This window comes from Gobius niger, assembly GCF_951799975.1.
Source record: "Gobius niger genome assembly, chromosome: 4".
NCBI lineage: Eukaryota > Metazoa > Chordata > Actinopteri > Gobiiformes > Gobiidae > Gobius > Gobius niger.
The window spans coordinates 30,994,316-31,010,234 of NC_136855.1; the positions used below are offsets into that span (position 1 = coordinate 30,994,316).

At 42.3% G+C, this 15,919-nt stretch overlaps 1 protein-coding gene across 1 annotated transcript in view; it reads right to left on the reverse strand.

Moving 5' to 3' along the window:
* The window catches only part of phospho2 (phosphatase, orphan 2), a 234,655-nt gene that overhangs the window by 11,493 nt on the left and 207,243 nt on the right, over positions 1–15,919 (reverse strand). The gene's annotated exons all lie outside the window — the stretch shown is intronic.

The following is a 15,919-nucleotide window of genomic DNA, read 5'->3' on the forward strand; positions in this document are numbered from 1 at the left end:
CTCTCCATGCGTAATTACCATGTAACAACCACAATGACACTTTCACCCTCACCATTACTGTGCTGTAAAGTGCTATTAGCTGTCATTATTTACAGTGTCACTAGTTTCCAATATTTTACACATTGTGTGTAGTCACCCTGCAGAGGCGGATTAGACAAACAATAGAGTTCAGTCAATAGGAGGTTCAGGACAGGGAAAGGGGGATGGGAGTGAAGGTGAAAGTCTGTGCACATAGGCCGACAGGAGACACAGTTGGTGACCTTTAGGTACCTTGTCGCGCTCCATGAAAACCATGCCTTACAACGTTGCGCAAAAAGTCCCTTGGCCAACTGAATTTTGATAACAATCTGCCGGACGTTCTTTAAAACAGGAACCTTTGGGTACATTTTCACCCATAACAGGAAACAGGTTTTAGCGATTTTAGATTGACGTTAAACCAATCAGCAAGTTTTATCAAATTCAATGAGACATAGTCAAAGTATTAGCCTGGTAAGCAGCTATACAATTGTATTTCTTTGTAGAATAGCAAACCATTATTAACCTTTGATGAAAAGAGGGAGCAATTACTGTGAAGAAAATTGATAAACTTTTGCAATGGAAACGGTTAAACTTCTATAAGTCAGTTTGTAAATCTGTCTTTATATCTTTGACCAAAAACGAATGGATGAATGGTTGTTGACTTGATTGGCAGATGCAGGGCGGATTTAAAACGCTGTAAAACTGTTTTTTTTTGTTTTCTTTTTTCAGGAAGAAAGCTCCCGTTAGGCTTTATGACTCTCCTGTGAGGTCATTTTTACTATAGGCCCCCCAAAACGTCTTCCTCAGACAAGACGACAGCCTGTCATGTTGTTTAAAATGCTGATAGTTTATAGGATAACACAGAATGGCATTTGTGAGATGGGAAGTTTGTTGAGACAATTCTTCAGGAATTGGAGATTTGTTTCATGTTAAATTACTTTGTAGTTGTTGATTTTACAGAAGTTGCAATAACTTGTCAGCAGTACTGTAAAGGCAAACATTGAAACAGACAGTGACAGTGGCCAAGGAGGCAGGAACCAACCAACTGGGAACTGGGTGGGCCAACCCTAGCTCAAACAAGTGCATACTAGCTGTATCCTTATTGACAACATTTGTGCTGTCTGGCAGCCAGTCAGTCAGACCCAGGGCAGCTGTAGCTGCAAAATTGTTTTGCCTTCTTTGAGTCCAGCGAATGAATAATGCAATATAAAAGGAAAGAAAACACAGTTAAAATGCTACATAGGACTATATAGCGTAACTTTATTCTGTGCAGGAAATACAGGTTACAGAAAATAGATGGATGTCGTTTCGTTTCTAACACTGACCACAAGCAAGTGCAGCTGACACATGGACAAAGTGTTAGTTGTAACATCTTTATGGCACTTTCAAAGCCCTCATTCCACAAAACTGGTAAATATAAACCCCTTCTCAAAGTAACATCAGCGTTTATGAAAATCCGATTGATGAACTTTCCAAATGCCCTTTCAAAAAGTAAGTTGCACTTGTAAACTGATATGGCTGCACTACTTTTCTAGAGAACAATGCACTACATTGTAGTGACAACCTGGATGAAGGCAATATTTCCCCTAATACCAACTGTTTGCATAGCTGACAGAAGACTCATATCCCGTCCCTTTGAGTGGGTAGATTATATTGTTCAGAAAAGTTAACAGGTTAAGCGCACAGTGCTTTTGGTTTTAGGCTTGAGGCCGACCACAATTACGTGTTGTCATAAGATCCTAATATTTTGACTTCCTGTATGTCTAACGCAACTTGATCTATATGTCACGGCAGAAGCACATGAGATGACCACAAAACCAACTGTTTCGTTTAGGCTACCATACATGGAGAAGATTTTGATGCATGACTATTCAATATGATACAATAAATGAATAATGTCAGACTGAAGTCCATGAAGCAAGAGCATTTTAGCACGAATGACGTGTCTGCATAAACACAGTCTGCCCCCCCTCAACTCGCCTGGCTGCTTTGTGCCATGTTTGTGCCCTTAACTGGTGATGTATTAGTATTGGACGTTACTATTGTTCTGCATCAGCTGAAGTTGATAAGCCTTCTGCAAACAGTGTTTCACAACTGCATTTCTTTTTTTGACGGGGTTAAACACAAAAGTGTGGTTACATTGCAACTTTCCAAAATCATTGCTTTGCCGTGACAAGTGTTGAGCCTTCCACCTTTACCAGTTAGGGCTGCACATGTAATTGCATTAAATCTGAAATGCAATTCGAAACTGTGCAATTACCAAAGCACAATGACTGCAATTAAAGTCATCTGCAAACAAGAAAATATTCTCAAATGTGAATGTCTTTCGGCGATCTATACAGGTGTATTTTGATTAAAAAACTGAAAAGTGCATATGACACATTGGACTAAAGTTGAAGTAGACATTATGAATGTTCTGCCTTGTCCCTACATGCTTTTTGTCACACATGAGAAGCCTGGGTATGCAAACACCTGCCAGCCAATGCCCACACAGTCCAACTGAAAACGTATCCACCACAAGTCAAGTCAAGGAAGCATTCACAGAGGGGATATAGCCAGGTGTTAAGCACTTCCGTCTTTCTCCCCCACATACACCCGTCCTTTCAACTGCAGAAGCACTGTTTCTTCAAGTCATTATCCCTGTGGGCCTACATTGGAAAACGTTAGCCTATGTAAATACTTGTGAACTCTCAGTGATGTTTGTGAAGCATTAGTGGACGGCATCAAAGGCAGTTTAACATAGGCTGCTTTCTTTAGGCTATTACTTAAAGGATTTCCATACCGAGATATTTTGTTCTTACCTGAGCTTAGACGAGTTGATACGTACCTGTCTGGTATTTGTGCGTGCCTTTGGAGGAGTGTGGTAGCTTCCAACTTCACCCCCGTTTGGAGCTATAGGAATACATTGGGAGAGGCCAAATATTAACAACATCTTTGGTCTTTTTGCATGACTGAGTCCACGCACAAAGACCAGACAGGTAGCACCAACTCGTCTAAGCTCAAGTAAGAACATATCTCAACTGTGAACGAGTCCTTTAAGATGATATATTGTCAAAAAATTGTCAAGACACTGACCATTTCAGATTATTATGATAATTATTATTAGTAGGCTATTAGTATTAGTAGTAGTGGAGGAGGAGGAGTAGTTGAAGTAGTAGTAGTAGTATTGACTCAGTAGATTCAATTTGGCATTTGTTCTAAATAGACCATTCACTTACACATTCAGCCTTCAGGTGATCAAAACCTCTCAAATGTTTAGCTTGACTATTGACAGTAGATTGAATTTGACCCGTTTTGTATTCTAGTCTAAAACCCCCTTTCACATAAATGGACAATAAAACTTCGATAGGCGTGAGATTATTACGCATGGCCAGGACGTGCATTCGCCCTTCAGAATAAAATAGTAACGTATCATCCCGGCTAAACTGAACGAATAAATGACAGATGCGTGCTATTTGGTCTTCCCTACAACCTGTTTTATATTTTATTGTTATACTAATGCACCTACTACACGCTCCGCGCAACAACAAACGATGAGAAACATAAAGCGTTAGGATAACCGGAAGTGGTCGCTGTTGTTGTCATGGCTACCTTCACAGCAGCGTGCCTGTTCGAGCGATTGTTTCAGGAGAGCCTCAGTTGGTCCGATGGTGCGCTGAAACCTGCCAGCCGCTCCTCTCTTCGTTTTCAGAAATACTTATACTCCTTTTTTCCCCACGTATAATTATTGAGATGAGAAGAAAAACATTGCGGTCGGTGTACTTTTTGCGTACTTTTTTGCCACCGCGGGTCGTTTTTTGGTGATCTGTCGGTCGCTTTTCCCATCAGTTTGCGGGATTGTAGGTACCTAAACATTCCGTTTTGGCGCAGGTTTTTTTTTTTTTCTTTTTCCGGGAAGGAGAAATACACCTGGAAAGTCAAGTGTGCAAGCTGCATAGACGGAAAGGTAGGACTTCACTGTTGTTAAACTTTTTTGAGAGGCTACTTTGTATTGACCCAGCAACTGATCATTATTGAATCTTCACTGCGCACACCTGCTCCAGACTAATGTGATTTTATAACACACGTCTTTCAGAGTTTATGTGGCATTGTTTTCTCATTTCTCTCATTATTTTCTTCCTTTGTTTTAAGTTTTAATGTGATTTTAGCCTATATTTCAACTAGCCTATAACATTATATTATCAGGCTCTTACTTTTCTAACGTGCATAAGAAAACTGGTTGATAACCCTATTGTTATGTGGCTTTCCTGACTGTCACTATACAAATATTTTATTCAGCCTGTCCTGAAAACATGAGAGAGAATCCAACTAGGAGGCATCATAATAGGCTATTTTTGAATATTAGTCATTTTGAGTGTTGCTTTTCACACTTTAGTCAAAGGGATGCTTTGGTGTCAGAGCATGCCATCAGGCCATCACTTGAAAGCGTTGCCTTTTTTCACAAGTATGCCAATGTGGTTTCCTGATGCATCTAGGTGTGTAATCAAAAGAGCTCACTCGACTTTCTCATACCTTGATGTTCAAAAGTAAAACTGCACAGAAGCCTGTTTTTGTTTTTGTTTGTTTTGAGAGCATGGCTTTATATGTCATGGTTGTGATCCCTTAGAAAAATCTTCTGAACTGCCTCTGCCTGTATCTTTCATAATGAGGAATAGAAAGCCCCCGGTGACAATGTAAGCCCCCTGACCCTCACCTACGGGGCCGCGCAGGGCTGATCTCGCACTAATAACATGCCGGCTTCTGTCTGCTGTGTGTTGTTTTATTGATTTATTCACAACCCCCCGGAGGAAAAATCTACCGCATTCCACCTGCACCTCCAATTTCCCCCCTTGCAGAGGAGGCGAAAACACAGATAAAGAAAGCTTGGAAACATCACTATGGTGGCACGACAAAGAATGCAAGGTCTCAAAGCATTTAGCCTAGGGAACATTCCACTTTTGCTGTCTGGTCTGTGCAAATTGTTTCGACTTTCACTTGAGATGTCCTACTTGTCATTCTGTGGCATGTGCCTTGCTCAGAGTGAGTTTTCGCCATTAGCGGTCATGCCTTAAACGTATGTGATGTGCGTAATTATCTCACATGCAGGTCCCCACTGAATTTGACCTTTATAAATCACCCTGTCAGCGGCCTTTGCTTGCCAGTTTGTTCCTGTGTTGTTACAAAGAAGCATTCAAGATGCTGGCAACCTCGAGCCAAGGAAAGGCTGTTTGGACTAGAATTTGGAGGATTTATGTGACTTTGTGTTGTCTTGCAATTGAAATAGTACCGTAGTGTTTTAAGCTGGAAACATTAAAGCGCTGAGCATTATGTACTGTAGTTTGACACAATATGAGTGCCATTGATGAAATAAAGAGTCATCACTAAACTATTGTGTGATCAGAGAGAAGATCCCAGACCATGTGTGGGATTCAAGACACATATTACCTATTATTATGAAAGACCAGAAGTATTTTAGCTTTAACAATCAAATCCATGATGTTTTGGATTTATATTGGAGAAGCACGAGTCACAGACATGCGTCATTGCGGTCGCACTGAAACCTGTTTAAAACTTGCACTAAAAACATGCAGTATGGTGTGGAGTCTTTGTGAAAGGTGCACAGATCTCATATTGCTTTAGGAAACCGCTACATCTTTTCAATAGTATCTGAAAATCTTTGGAGACAACCTGGCACTTTTTCCTGTGACTCGCACAACTTTTCTTGTTGTCAATTCTTATTAATTGCATTAAACTTAAAAGTGAGTGAAAGGAAAAATGCTATTGTTGGTCTTGCTATTCTACAGGAGATACACAATTAAATGTAATATGAATGATGGTTGCACTTTTTTATCAAAATTTCTATTTGAATAGTTGCTATTATAGAAAAAAGAAAGGAGACTTCACATCGATTGGCGATGGGTGCGTAGAATGAAGGCTGGAAGCAAAGTCTAATAAAGAAGTTCCCGCACACCATCAAATCCTTGGAGAAGGTTTATTTAAATTGCAATGTTTCGACCCGACATAGTTGCTATTAGAAAATTGCAAACACTATTAGTACAAACATTACACAAAGCATCCCATCTCCATGGGGTTATATTGTTAGTACAATCACAATTCTAAATGTTTTCCTTACAATGTGGAATATGAATGTGATCTAATTGAAACGACCGTTCTCTGATACCATGGACATGCCATGAGACTGGATCTTCCCTCCAGGTTATCTTGCATCTTATTATGTCTTCTGTTGAGAATGTTATCCCACACCTTTCATTCATATCTTGCAGTTTGATACAGTGTCTGCCAGTGGATTTTCAGCCGTAGGCGTCAGCTGTTTGTCTGTTTGTCCAGGTCTCTCTTAAACATTAGCTTAACCGTCTCGGATCTGCCACACAGCAACCTTTGACCTCCTTTCACGATGGCTGTCACTTCGACTCTAAAGCCCGACAACAAAGGGCGCCTTTTGTTCCCCCGAGGTTGTCTTCCAATCCATGCACATTCTTTCCTTGCATATTCTGCGTCTGTGGTATAGGTATAATAGAACCCAAGGACGAAACAGCCCCAAAAGTAATTGCTTCAATCATTTCATGCAACTTTATAGTATGAGATAAACTTGCAATCATACAGAACAAGTCACAACCCATTTCTAGGACTGGATAAGAACGCGTAGCAGAACAACCACGTGTGCCAGGTGAGAAGATGGCAAGTAATGATAAGCCCTTTGGGAAATGTTTTTTTTTTTTTTGCTGAGTCTACTTTCACTTCGTGTCACGTCTTTTGTTTTGGCCTGCCGTGTCACTGTCGGCTTGCATCAAACCAGATCGTTCTCGTGAACATGAATAATAAACGCAACGTATGACTCATAAGCAGACATGCAAAAATTTACTGGAAAACTGGCTGGTAGTGTCATGAGGGCTGTCTATCTCAGTCACAAATGCTCTTTTTGTAATGTGTGTGGGAGGGAAACACAGTCAAGCAACAAGTGGCAAGAAGCGCTTCTAAAGGTTCACACCAGAAAAGTACATGAGAGGACTTTCCGAACTTTGCACGGTTCAGTGATTGGCGCTGCATACGTAGGGCTAGTGCTTCCCTCTCTGTCACGCACACCCTCACTCCATCTAGGAAGTGAAAGAAAGGGGGAAATTCTTGAGCTGCATTGATGCCAGAAGCCATGCAGGCAGGGACAATACAGTTGAGTGGGTGTGGGAATAATGGTGGCAGCATTAGTTTACAACACAAGTCGAATTAGGTGAAGGTGGAGGAACTGTTGAGAAGAACAGAAACGAAAGTAAAGACTAAAAAATTTGTGAAAAAATGTAATTTTGTCTGAATGATTTAAACACATTTTTAGTTGAGTCACAGTGCAGATCTCCAACCCTAAACAATAGAGCAGATACAATTTTCAACAACTGTTCATTGCTCAATCTTAATTTTCTATTTTTTTTGTTTTAATAATGATTATACTTTTTTGTATTGCCCAGTTTTGTGAGTCGTCGGCAGATTATACAGAGGGGTTTAGTTTGCTTGCTATCCTCCCCTTGTAGAATCCGAACCAATGTATACTGAGCTCATACCGTGGCCAATTTTATAATGTCACCACGAGGCTATCCGCTCCCTGTTGATCCGTGTGAAGTATCTGGATATCTACTTCTTCTCCTTTCTGTTCTTCTTTTCTTCATCAAACACTGACTTGGCTAGTGTCGCCACTTTCGCTTTGTCAACAAGTGGGCGGTTCCTGCTGCCTTGTTCCACTTTTTTTTTCACATGTTTTTTTTTTCTCTAAATTCATTAATCTCCCCTGTCATCAATAAGAAAGCAGTCACACGCCTCGCACGTACAATAGCCGTGGACTCATCCTCTCCACACACACTTCGTTCTGCTGCCGCAGGTGCAGGACTCCGGGCATGCTTTAGAAAAAGTCTTGTCCCCTCTGCCATAGCTGCATTAAACAACCTGTAATTTTGTGTCAAATCCAGCATATTTTTGAGTAATGTGTTGATAATGTTCTTTGTTTGTCTGTTATGTGTTTGCCTTAGCTGTGAAAACAAATTTCCCCCATGTGGGACAATAAAGGCCTATCTATCTTTTCTGAGACAGGATTGGCCAATAAACCTGTTGATTAAAATGCACCTTTCATATCCAGTATCATTCAGAATCAGAACATAGGTCATAACTTCTCTTGCCTGCCGGTGGTTCAACTGTTGATCAGGCAAACGATGGCATAGCTGCTCAGTCTTTAGTGTGTTTTTTATTCATTCTTTTTCATGTCTATGCACTCGGGGAAGTTGCCATGTTTGTTTAGATGCTGTTCTCTGATTGGTTGAAATGTCAATCATGCCCCTCATGGAGATAATGCTGGGTACCACACATTCTGCCTTTGTGGAGAATAGGAAAAGTGTACTCTGTATGAGACTATTTAAGGTTGAAGATCTATTTAACACTTCAGATTGAAGTTATAGCACTTTTTCAAGAAGCAGTGTTTGGTACATATGACATTGTAGATGTCAATTCTATGGGCTACATCTCCCTGCATAGTGAAGTGCAGATTATAGTTGAAAAAAATTGTGCACAGACAAAACACCAATCTACACCATCTAACCTTTTTTATTAAGGCTATTAAAATAGTGTAATTTGCCTCATAGACTATTTTATGGAATGTGAATGTAAATTCAGAAGAAATTGAATCAGTGAGAGCTAGAAACCAGTTTTGGCTGCGGCTAACAGTTTATACTCAACCTCATCGTACACAATATTGAAGGTTGTTTCTGAACTTAGCATGTTGTCCAAAAATATCTGTTGGAAAAAAAAAATGAGGATCTGACAAACTCCCTGCGAATGTGGATATTTGCTTTCTTAGTAGCGGAAACCAAGTAGCACAGTGTGACCTTTTGTCACTATAGCATGTTTCTGGGTTGACTACTCAATGTATGCAGACAGATGCAAACACAAAAGACATTACTGAGCACTGAGCATCTCTTGTGTTCACACTTGGTCTGTGGGCGGGTTGACACTGTTTTACTGTTTCCTCTTCGCTGCTCGCTCCTCTCCATCAGTGCTGCGCCTGTGGTGGTCAGGGCAGGGCTGTGATCACACATGGATGCTATGTTTGATCGGCTCATGGACAGGATGTGTCAGAGCTGTGGCGTTGCCCTCAGGTTTACTCTATGTGTGGACTGTCAATAATGAGATCGAGGCGTCAGAAAAAAAAGGTTGCAGCTAATAATTGTCGGAAACGGAATTAGGCCTGCACAGCTTTGGAAACGAATATCTAATTGCAATTTTTCATTCAGTTCACAGTGCATAAACAAGTCCAGATGCTTTAAGATTTGAGAGAATACAAACAAATTACCTGCCAGACTAATACAACGACTATATTTCATTCATACATTTTTGTGCATTTTTGTAATACTTAAACAATTTTACTGAATAAAATGTCATTGTGTTTCATTGATATCGCAACTTTTTGGTCATCAATAATATCATTTATTGCAATATTTTCCTGCCTCAATATTTTGAACTTCAAATTTTGTATTGTGATAGGCCCATTGTGAGACTTAACAACGTGTAATCAAAGTGTATTACAGTAATCATAGTAATCCAGACAAGACTATATCCACTACCTGGACTGTTTTGGTTTCGAGAGCTTAAGTTCAATTTGGCAAGCCTGTGCTTGTCCTGAAATACTAGACTGCCACCACATTGTTTCTCCCTCACCACTGAGACCTAGTATGTGGGCTTGTGTGGATTCCATAAAGCTGAACCAATTTACTCGTACAATTTACTCGTACTGTACAATCAGTTCCTTGTCTACTCTAATTTTGAACCACCTGCAGGTAAAAGAATATTACTTCCACTGAGTTTATCCACAGTTTTATTTTTATTATTGACTGATCTAATATGTTTCAGTGGATTCTCACCTTCACAACCTTGAGTTGTATCTTTTCACACCCAAAACTTTTGATATTGTATCTCAGTTCCTTTAAAAGAGAAGTGCCAAAACCGCAGAACTAGTCATGTGTTGGAAATTGTGACGTCGACTTTGTATTTTTCCCCCATTGACTGTAGTGTATTTTCTGTACTTTTTAACTGCAAGGCAAAAGAGTTTTCTGGAATTTTGCGAACTAAGAAATGATTAAGTAATGTGTGTTTAATTGTTAACAGACTTTGTTTTATTTTCATGAGGTTGTAGCAAAGTATACACAGTGCCTACATAAGTGTCCTCTGGGTGCTACGGTTCACCCCGACCACTTAAAACATCTACAATAAGCCAGGATGAGTGAGAGTTTGTGAGTTTGAGTGCGGATGGTAATTACAAACCACAGTGGTGTGTTTACATGAATTTTCACGTGTGTTAAATGTGTTCATTAATGTGCCCTGTCCTGTCCTTACTATCTTTTTAATAGCTAATATTTGGCTCTATCTGTTTGGTTTCTGTTTCTGTATCTATATCATTGTTTTGCAACCAAATTTAGGCACTTCGGCAATTTTTAGCCATCTCATCAAAAAAGAAAAAAGAAGAAGTGTTGTGTGGGAGACGTGCATTGTGGTTTTCTTTTTTTGTCCCCTATTATAATACTGTTTGGTCCTGGTTACTACTTGGATGGAAGGCCAACTGTCCTGATATTCTGTTTTCCTTTGTAATTTTAAAATCAAAACAATTCAAAAAGAAAAAAAAAACAGTTGATGTATACAGGTAGGTGTAATTTCCTGCTTGGCATTACTGCCTGTCGCACCTCCTCCGGTGCCCATGGGTCAGCTGCAGGGTCAGCTGCAGGGTCATCAGCCAGGAACCACCAATCACTAACGTTTCGCCCCTTTAATCCTGGAACGTCTCATGGTGGCGGAGCAGTGACAAGGACGTCTCCCTGTCACTCCCTGCAGCTGTAGGATGTTATCCCCTGCAGCTGTCATTGGGGTTAAGCGTTTTTTCCCCAACTCCTATCCTTCCTTCTTAACCAGAGCCAGAAGCTACCCTTTTCCGCCTCCTCCGAAAGCTCACTTGTGGCCCTGCGCAGCTTTCCACCCGTGACTCCTGCATCCCTCAAGAGCCGTGTCATTGACAGCCCCACAAAGCCTCGGCAGCCAACTTCAACAGGGTAGATGGCGGCCTTCCAGCCAGCCTCCCGGCACTCTGCAGCCAGCTCGGAATACTTGGCCTTCTTGCGCTCGTAGGCAGCCTCGATCTCCCCCTCTGATGGAACTGTGAGTTCGATGAGGTGCACCACTTTTGCTTTCGAAGACCAAACCACAATGTCAGGGCGGAGAGATGTGATGGTGATCTCGGTGGGGAACTGGAGCTGCTTATTAAGGTCAACCCTCATGTTCCACTCCAGGTTGGGGGCAAAAGGCCGCAGTCTCTCCCTTGGCCTGGTGTAATTTTGCCCATCCCCTTCCCTGACAAAGTTGGTGTGGTTCTTTGCTGGTGGTAGCCGTTTGCTACCCTGTCTGCACATTTCCAGCACCTCAGCGAGCTTCCTGAGGACCTGGTCATGGTGCCATTTGTACCGTCCCTGGGAGAGCGCAGTCTTGCAGCCTGACAGGATGTGTTGAAGGCTTGCATTGGGAGCATTACAGAGTGAGCAGCATTCCTCATTACCAAACCATTGGTGCAGGTTACGAGGAAGCGTGTCGTAGGTTGAACGGATAAGGAAGCTTAGCCTCGCCTGCGGGATCTTCCACAGGTCAGACCAACTGATGTTACGGTTGACAACTCCCTCCCAAGTTGTCCATCTTCCTTGCCGGCCCTGCGAGACGGCCTTGATCTTATAGCGCTCTTCCTCCATCCGCGTCACTTCTGCCACCACCATCTCCTTCCTCTCCTTGCGGGTAGCCTTGGACCAAAACCGTGGTGCCTCGCCCCACCCTAGACCTGCTCTTCCTGCCTGAACTCTGCCCACGATCTCTCGATGCTGCAACCTGCAGACCGCATGGCCCACCTCAGCTTCTGCGTTCCACTTTCGGCCAGTGGGAACCTTGGCGTTGGCATTCCTTACTGACTCGTCGGTGGACTCCCTGAGCTCGAGAACCAACCTGGTCTTCTCTTGCATGTACCCCACGCTTAGGGACTGCAGTGGCAATTGCAGTGCGTTCTTCCCAAAGAGGCCAGAATCAGAGAGACACCGTGGTAGCCCCAGCCACTTTCTGATGAAGGTGTTGGCTTTTCCATCCATCTTCCTCACGGTGGATGAGGGGATCTCACACATCTTCAGGGGCCACATCAGTCTCCTGTAGAGTGTGAATTGGTAGCACCAAACCTTGTATTTCCCGGGGAGCTGGCTTTGGTCGATCCTTGCCAGGCCGTCCGAAAGCTGTTTCATGACGGTCCTCCCCATCTGTTTGTCAGAGAGTTCTGCAGAATACTCCCTCCCCAAACTCCTGATAGGTTGTCCGGACAGAAGAGGGATTGTCTCTCCCCCGGCAACAAAGGTGGTGCTGTTGTTTATGGCTCCCCTTCTGAGTGACAAACTACGGGATTTGGCGGGCTTAACCTTCATCCTGGCCCATGACATCAACTCATCAAACCTTTTTAACAGCCTAGATGTGCATGCTGCTGTTTGAAGGAGGCTAGTGACATCGTCCATGTAGCTTCTCAGTGGAGGAAGCCTCTGGCCAGATGGCAGTTTGATCCCTCCCACCATCTGCCTTGCCCCTATGAGAATGATCTCAAAGGCAGCAACAAACAGGATTGGTGAAATAGCACACCCCATGGCAATTCCCACCTGTAGTTGTTGCCACCCAGTAGTGAAGTCCTGGAGGGCGAGACACATCTGCAGATCACTGAAGTACAGTGCTACCAAGTTCCTGATGCAGAGGGGCACGTGGAAGAAGTCCAGAGCGTAGCTGATCAGCTGATGTGGAACTGATCCATACGCGTTTGCGAGATCGAGCCAGACGATGTGCAGGTCGGTCTTCTCCCTCTTGGCTCTCTGGATTTGGTTCCAGATCATTGACGAGTGCTCGATGCACCCTGGGAACCCTGGAACGCCTGCTTTCTGGCAGTTGGTATCGATGTAGCCATTCTTTAGCAGGAATTCGGTCATCCTTCTTGCCAGTACAGAGAAGAAGATTTTCCCTTCTACATTCAGCAGGGCGATGTTTCTGAATTGGCCGATGTCTTTAGAGTTTTCCTCTTTAGGAATGAAGACTGCTACAGCTCTTTGCCATTCTGATGGAATGATTTGCTTTTTCCAAGCTGTTCTCATTAGGTACCACAGTAGCTCTAGTACCTTGGGGCAGTTTTTATAGAGCTTGTAGGGAACTCCATTGGGGCCTGGTGCTGATGATGACCTCGCCTTGGTCACAACTTGCCTGACTTCGCTGAGCTTAGGGGGCATTATGTTGAACTCGACTGTTGGCAGCCCAGGCCGTGGCACGTACCCTGGTGTTCCTAGAGGGACGTTTCTCAGCGGGTCACTGTACTGCCTTTTAGCATGCTGTTCTATTTGCTCCCTGGTGGCTTCGAGCTTCCCGGACTTCTTCTCCTCTAGCAACCGTCTTGCGTTTGTAATTTTAAAATCAAAACAATTCAAAAAGAAAAAAAAAACATAATAATAATAATGCCTTTCACTTGTATTACTAAGTTTCTCAAAGTGCTACACTGTTGTTGTCATTATTCATCCACCATACTCAGTGGTGGTAAGCTACTGTTGTAGCCACAGCTGCCCTGGGGTAGACTGACAGAAGCGAGGCAACCAGTCTGTGCCATCGGCCCCTCCGACCACCACCACACACTCACACACTAGGTAAACGGTCTCCCATCCAAGTACCGACCAGGCCCTTTCCTGCTTAGCTTCCAAGATCTGACGGGATTGGGCAGAGCAAAGGTGGTGTGGCCTTTGCTCTGCCCAATAGCAAAGGCCATTGGGCATGTTACAGTTTGTTAGAGCTGATATCACAATCTCATGAAAATGTGCGTCTTTTTATATTGCCTTCAAGAGGTGACAAACGCCATTGGCTTGAGAAAGTTCACGCCACAGCATGATTGTTTAGAGCAGGGGTCTCCAACTGGTGGACCTGGGTCCAGATCCGAACCTCCTTTAGTCCAGACCCCAAAGCCTTTTCATCCTCTCAATATACTTCATTTCTAAGGCTGAATTAAAAATGAACAGTTTGAATAACATTGAAATAAAATGGCAAAATTATTGATTCATTGATCAGCACTTCGATTTAAATAAACATCCTAAGCTCATGTTTTAACATTTTCAAGAACAGTGGACCGGACCCTGGGCATATGTCGAAAGTTACAAAAGAAAATTTTGCGGACCTTGAGCTGATCACCTTGGGGACCCCTGGTTTAGAGTCTCCTGCCTGTCACTCACTCAGAGCGTAACTAAGATGTGAATGGGGAAGTGTTTCACTGTATTATCGAAGCCCCGCATCACAATATCATCTCAGGAATCAGATCACGTTTCAACTTTTGTTCGCCCAGCCCTATCTCCCACATATCTGGTACATTTGTTGCTCATGTGTGCCAGTGATGTCTTAAGTGCATTTGGAGTGTCAAGTGCCCTAGACTAGACTAGCAGGGGTTAAAAATAGCGCCCCAACTCTCCACACTTTGTCAGCGCTGTCCTTGTTTCTTGTGTAACTTTCGTGCACAGTCTGAGGTTTTGTCAGTTCCTGTCTGCTGTACGTCGATAGGGAAAACCACAGCCGTTTCACCTACATCACTCTTTGTCACAGATGCTGTACAGTAGATTTATGCAGTCGTAATTTGTTTCTTTCATGCCCCTTATCTAAAGCGCCAGGACAATAGGCTCTCAGGGTCAACTGTCAAATGTTTAGATGTGACTGTTTTTTGAACTAAAGACTTAACTCTTACTCTGCACTTTACCCTTTGATTTTTTTGTTTTCTGTGCAATAATTATGAAAACTGAAATATAATCTTCATCCAACAATATTTTGGTTTCATTTTGCGTTTTCAACAAGCCCAGCACGGCAAAATAGTGAAGTGAGCTCGGGTATATAGCAGTTGAAGGGGAAGAATGTTTCCAGTGATAAGGCCTGTGTGTGTATTCAGACGTTGAACTCGCTTGTATTTGTTGATAAGAGGGCCAGAGATAACAATAGAGGCGTCTCAATAAGAATAGTGTCATAATGAAAACTCTGTGTTAATCTCGTGCTTTCCCTGGATAGACGTTCTAGGACGTTATAGGAGGTGTCTGGAATTCCCGCTGAATGTTTATTTGGATGTATGGGTGGGCACTGGGCAGTATCGTCTGGAAGATTACACTGCAAATGTTTTTTTGGGAAGATATTTATTAGGGCTGAAACAACTAATCGATTATTGAAATAGTCGACAACTCGTTTTGTAATCGATTAATTGTTTTCTAGTAAACACAGACTCAAATAGAGCAAAAATGACATGAAAATGGTGTATTTTTTTTGAAAACCTTCTATGTTTTTCTGTAGTGTTTTGTACATTTTCATTTCATTTCATAACTATCTGTGAGCCTCTATTTGTTATTATTTGTTAATGATTTATGTTTTACAGTTATTGTTAGGTTTAGTTGAAACTCGTTAGGATTAGGGTTAGATTAGGGTAGGGTTGTTAGGTTAAGATTAGGGTTAGGTTAGGGTTGGGTTAAGATTAGGATCGTTTAGGAACAAAAATAACAAGCAATCTGTATGCTGTTCGAAGTTATGTTATCTTTATCAATCAACAGAAGCATCTTTTTTTTTTTTTTTTATTGACATAAAACAAAGCTTACAAATAGCACATAGACAAAGGAAAGACACATAAGGGTAGGGTACATATTTGATTCTTCGTTCTTGGGTTCTAAATGGCGTGGATGTGTGGTGTGTGTGCTGAGTAGGTGTGAGATATGAATAAGAGAGAAAACACAACAAAAAAGATGAAAGCAAATAGTAAATCATGGGAAACAAATCGTGGAACATGAAAAATGATGATAGTAACAAATAATAG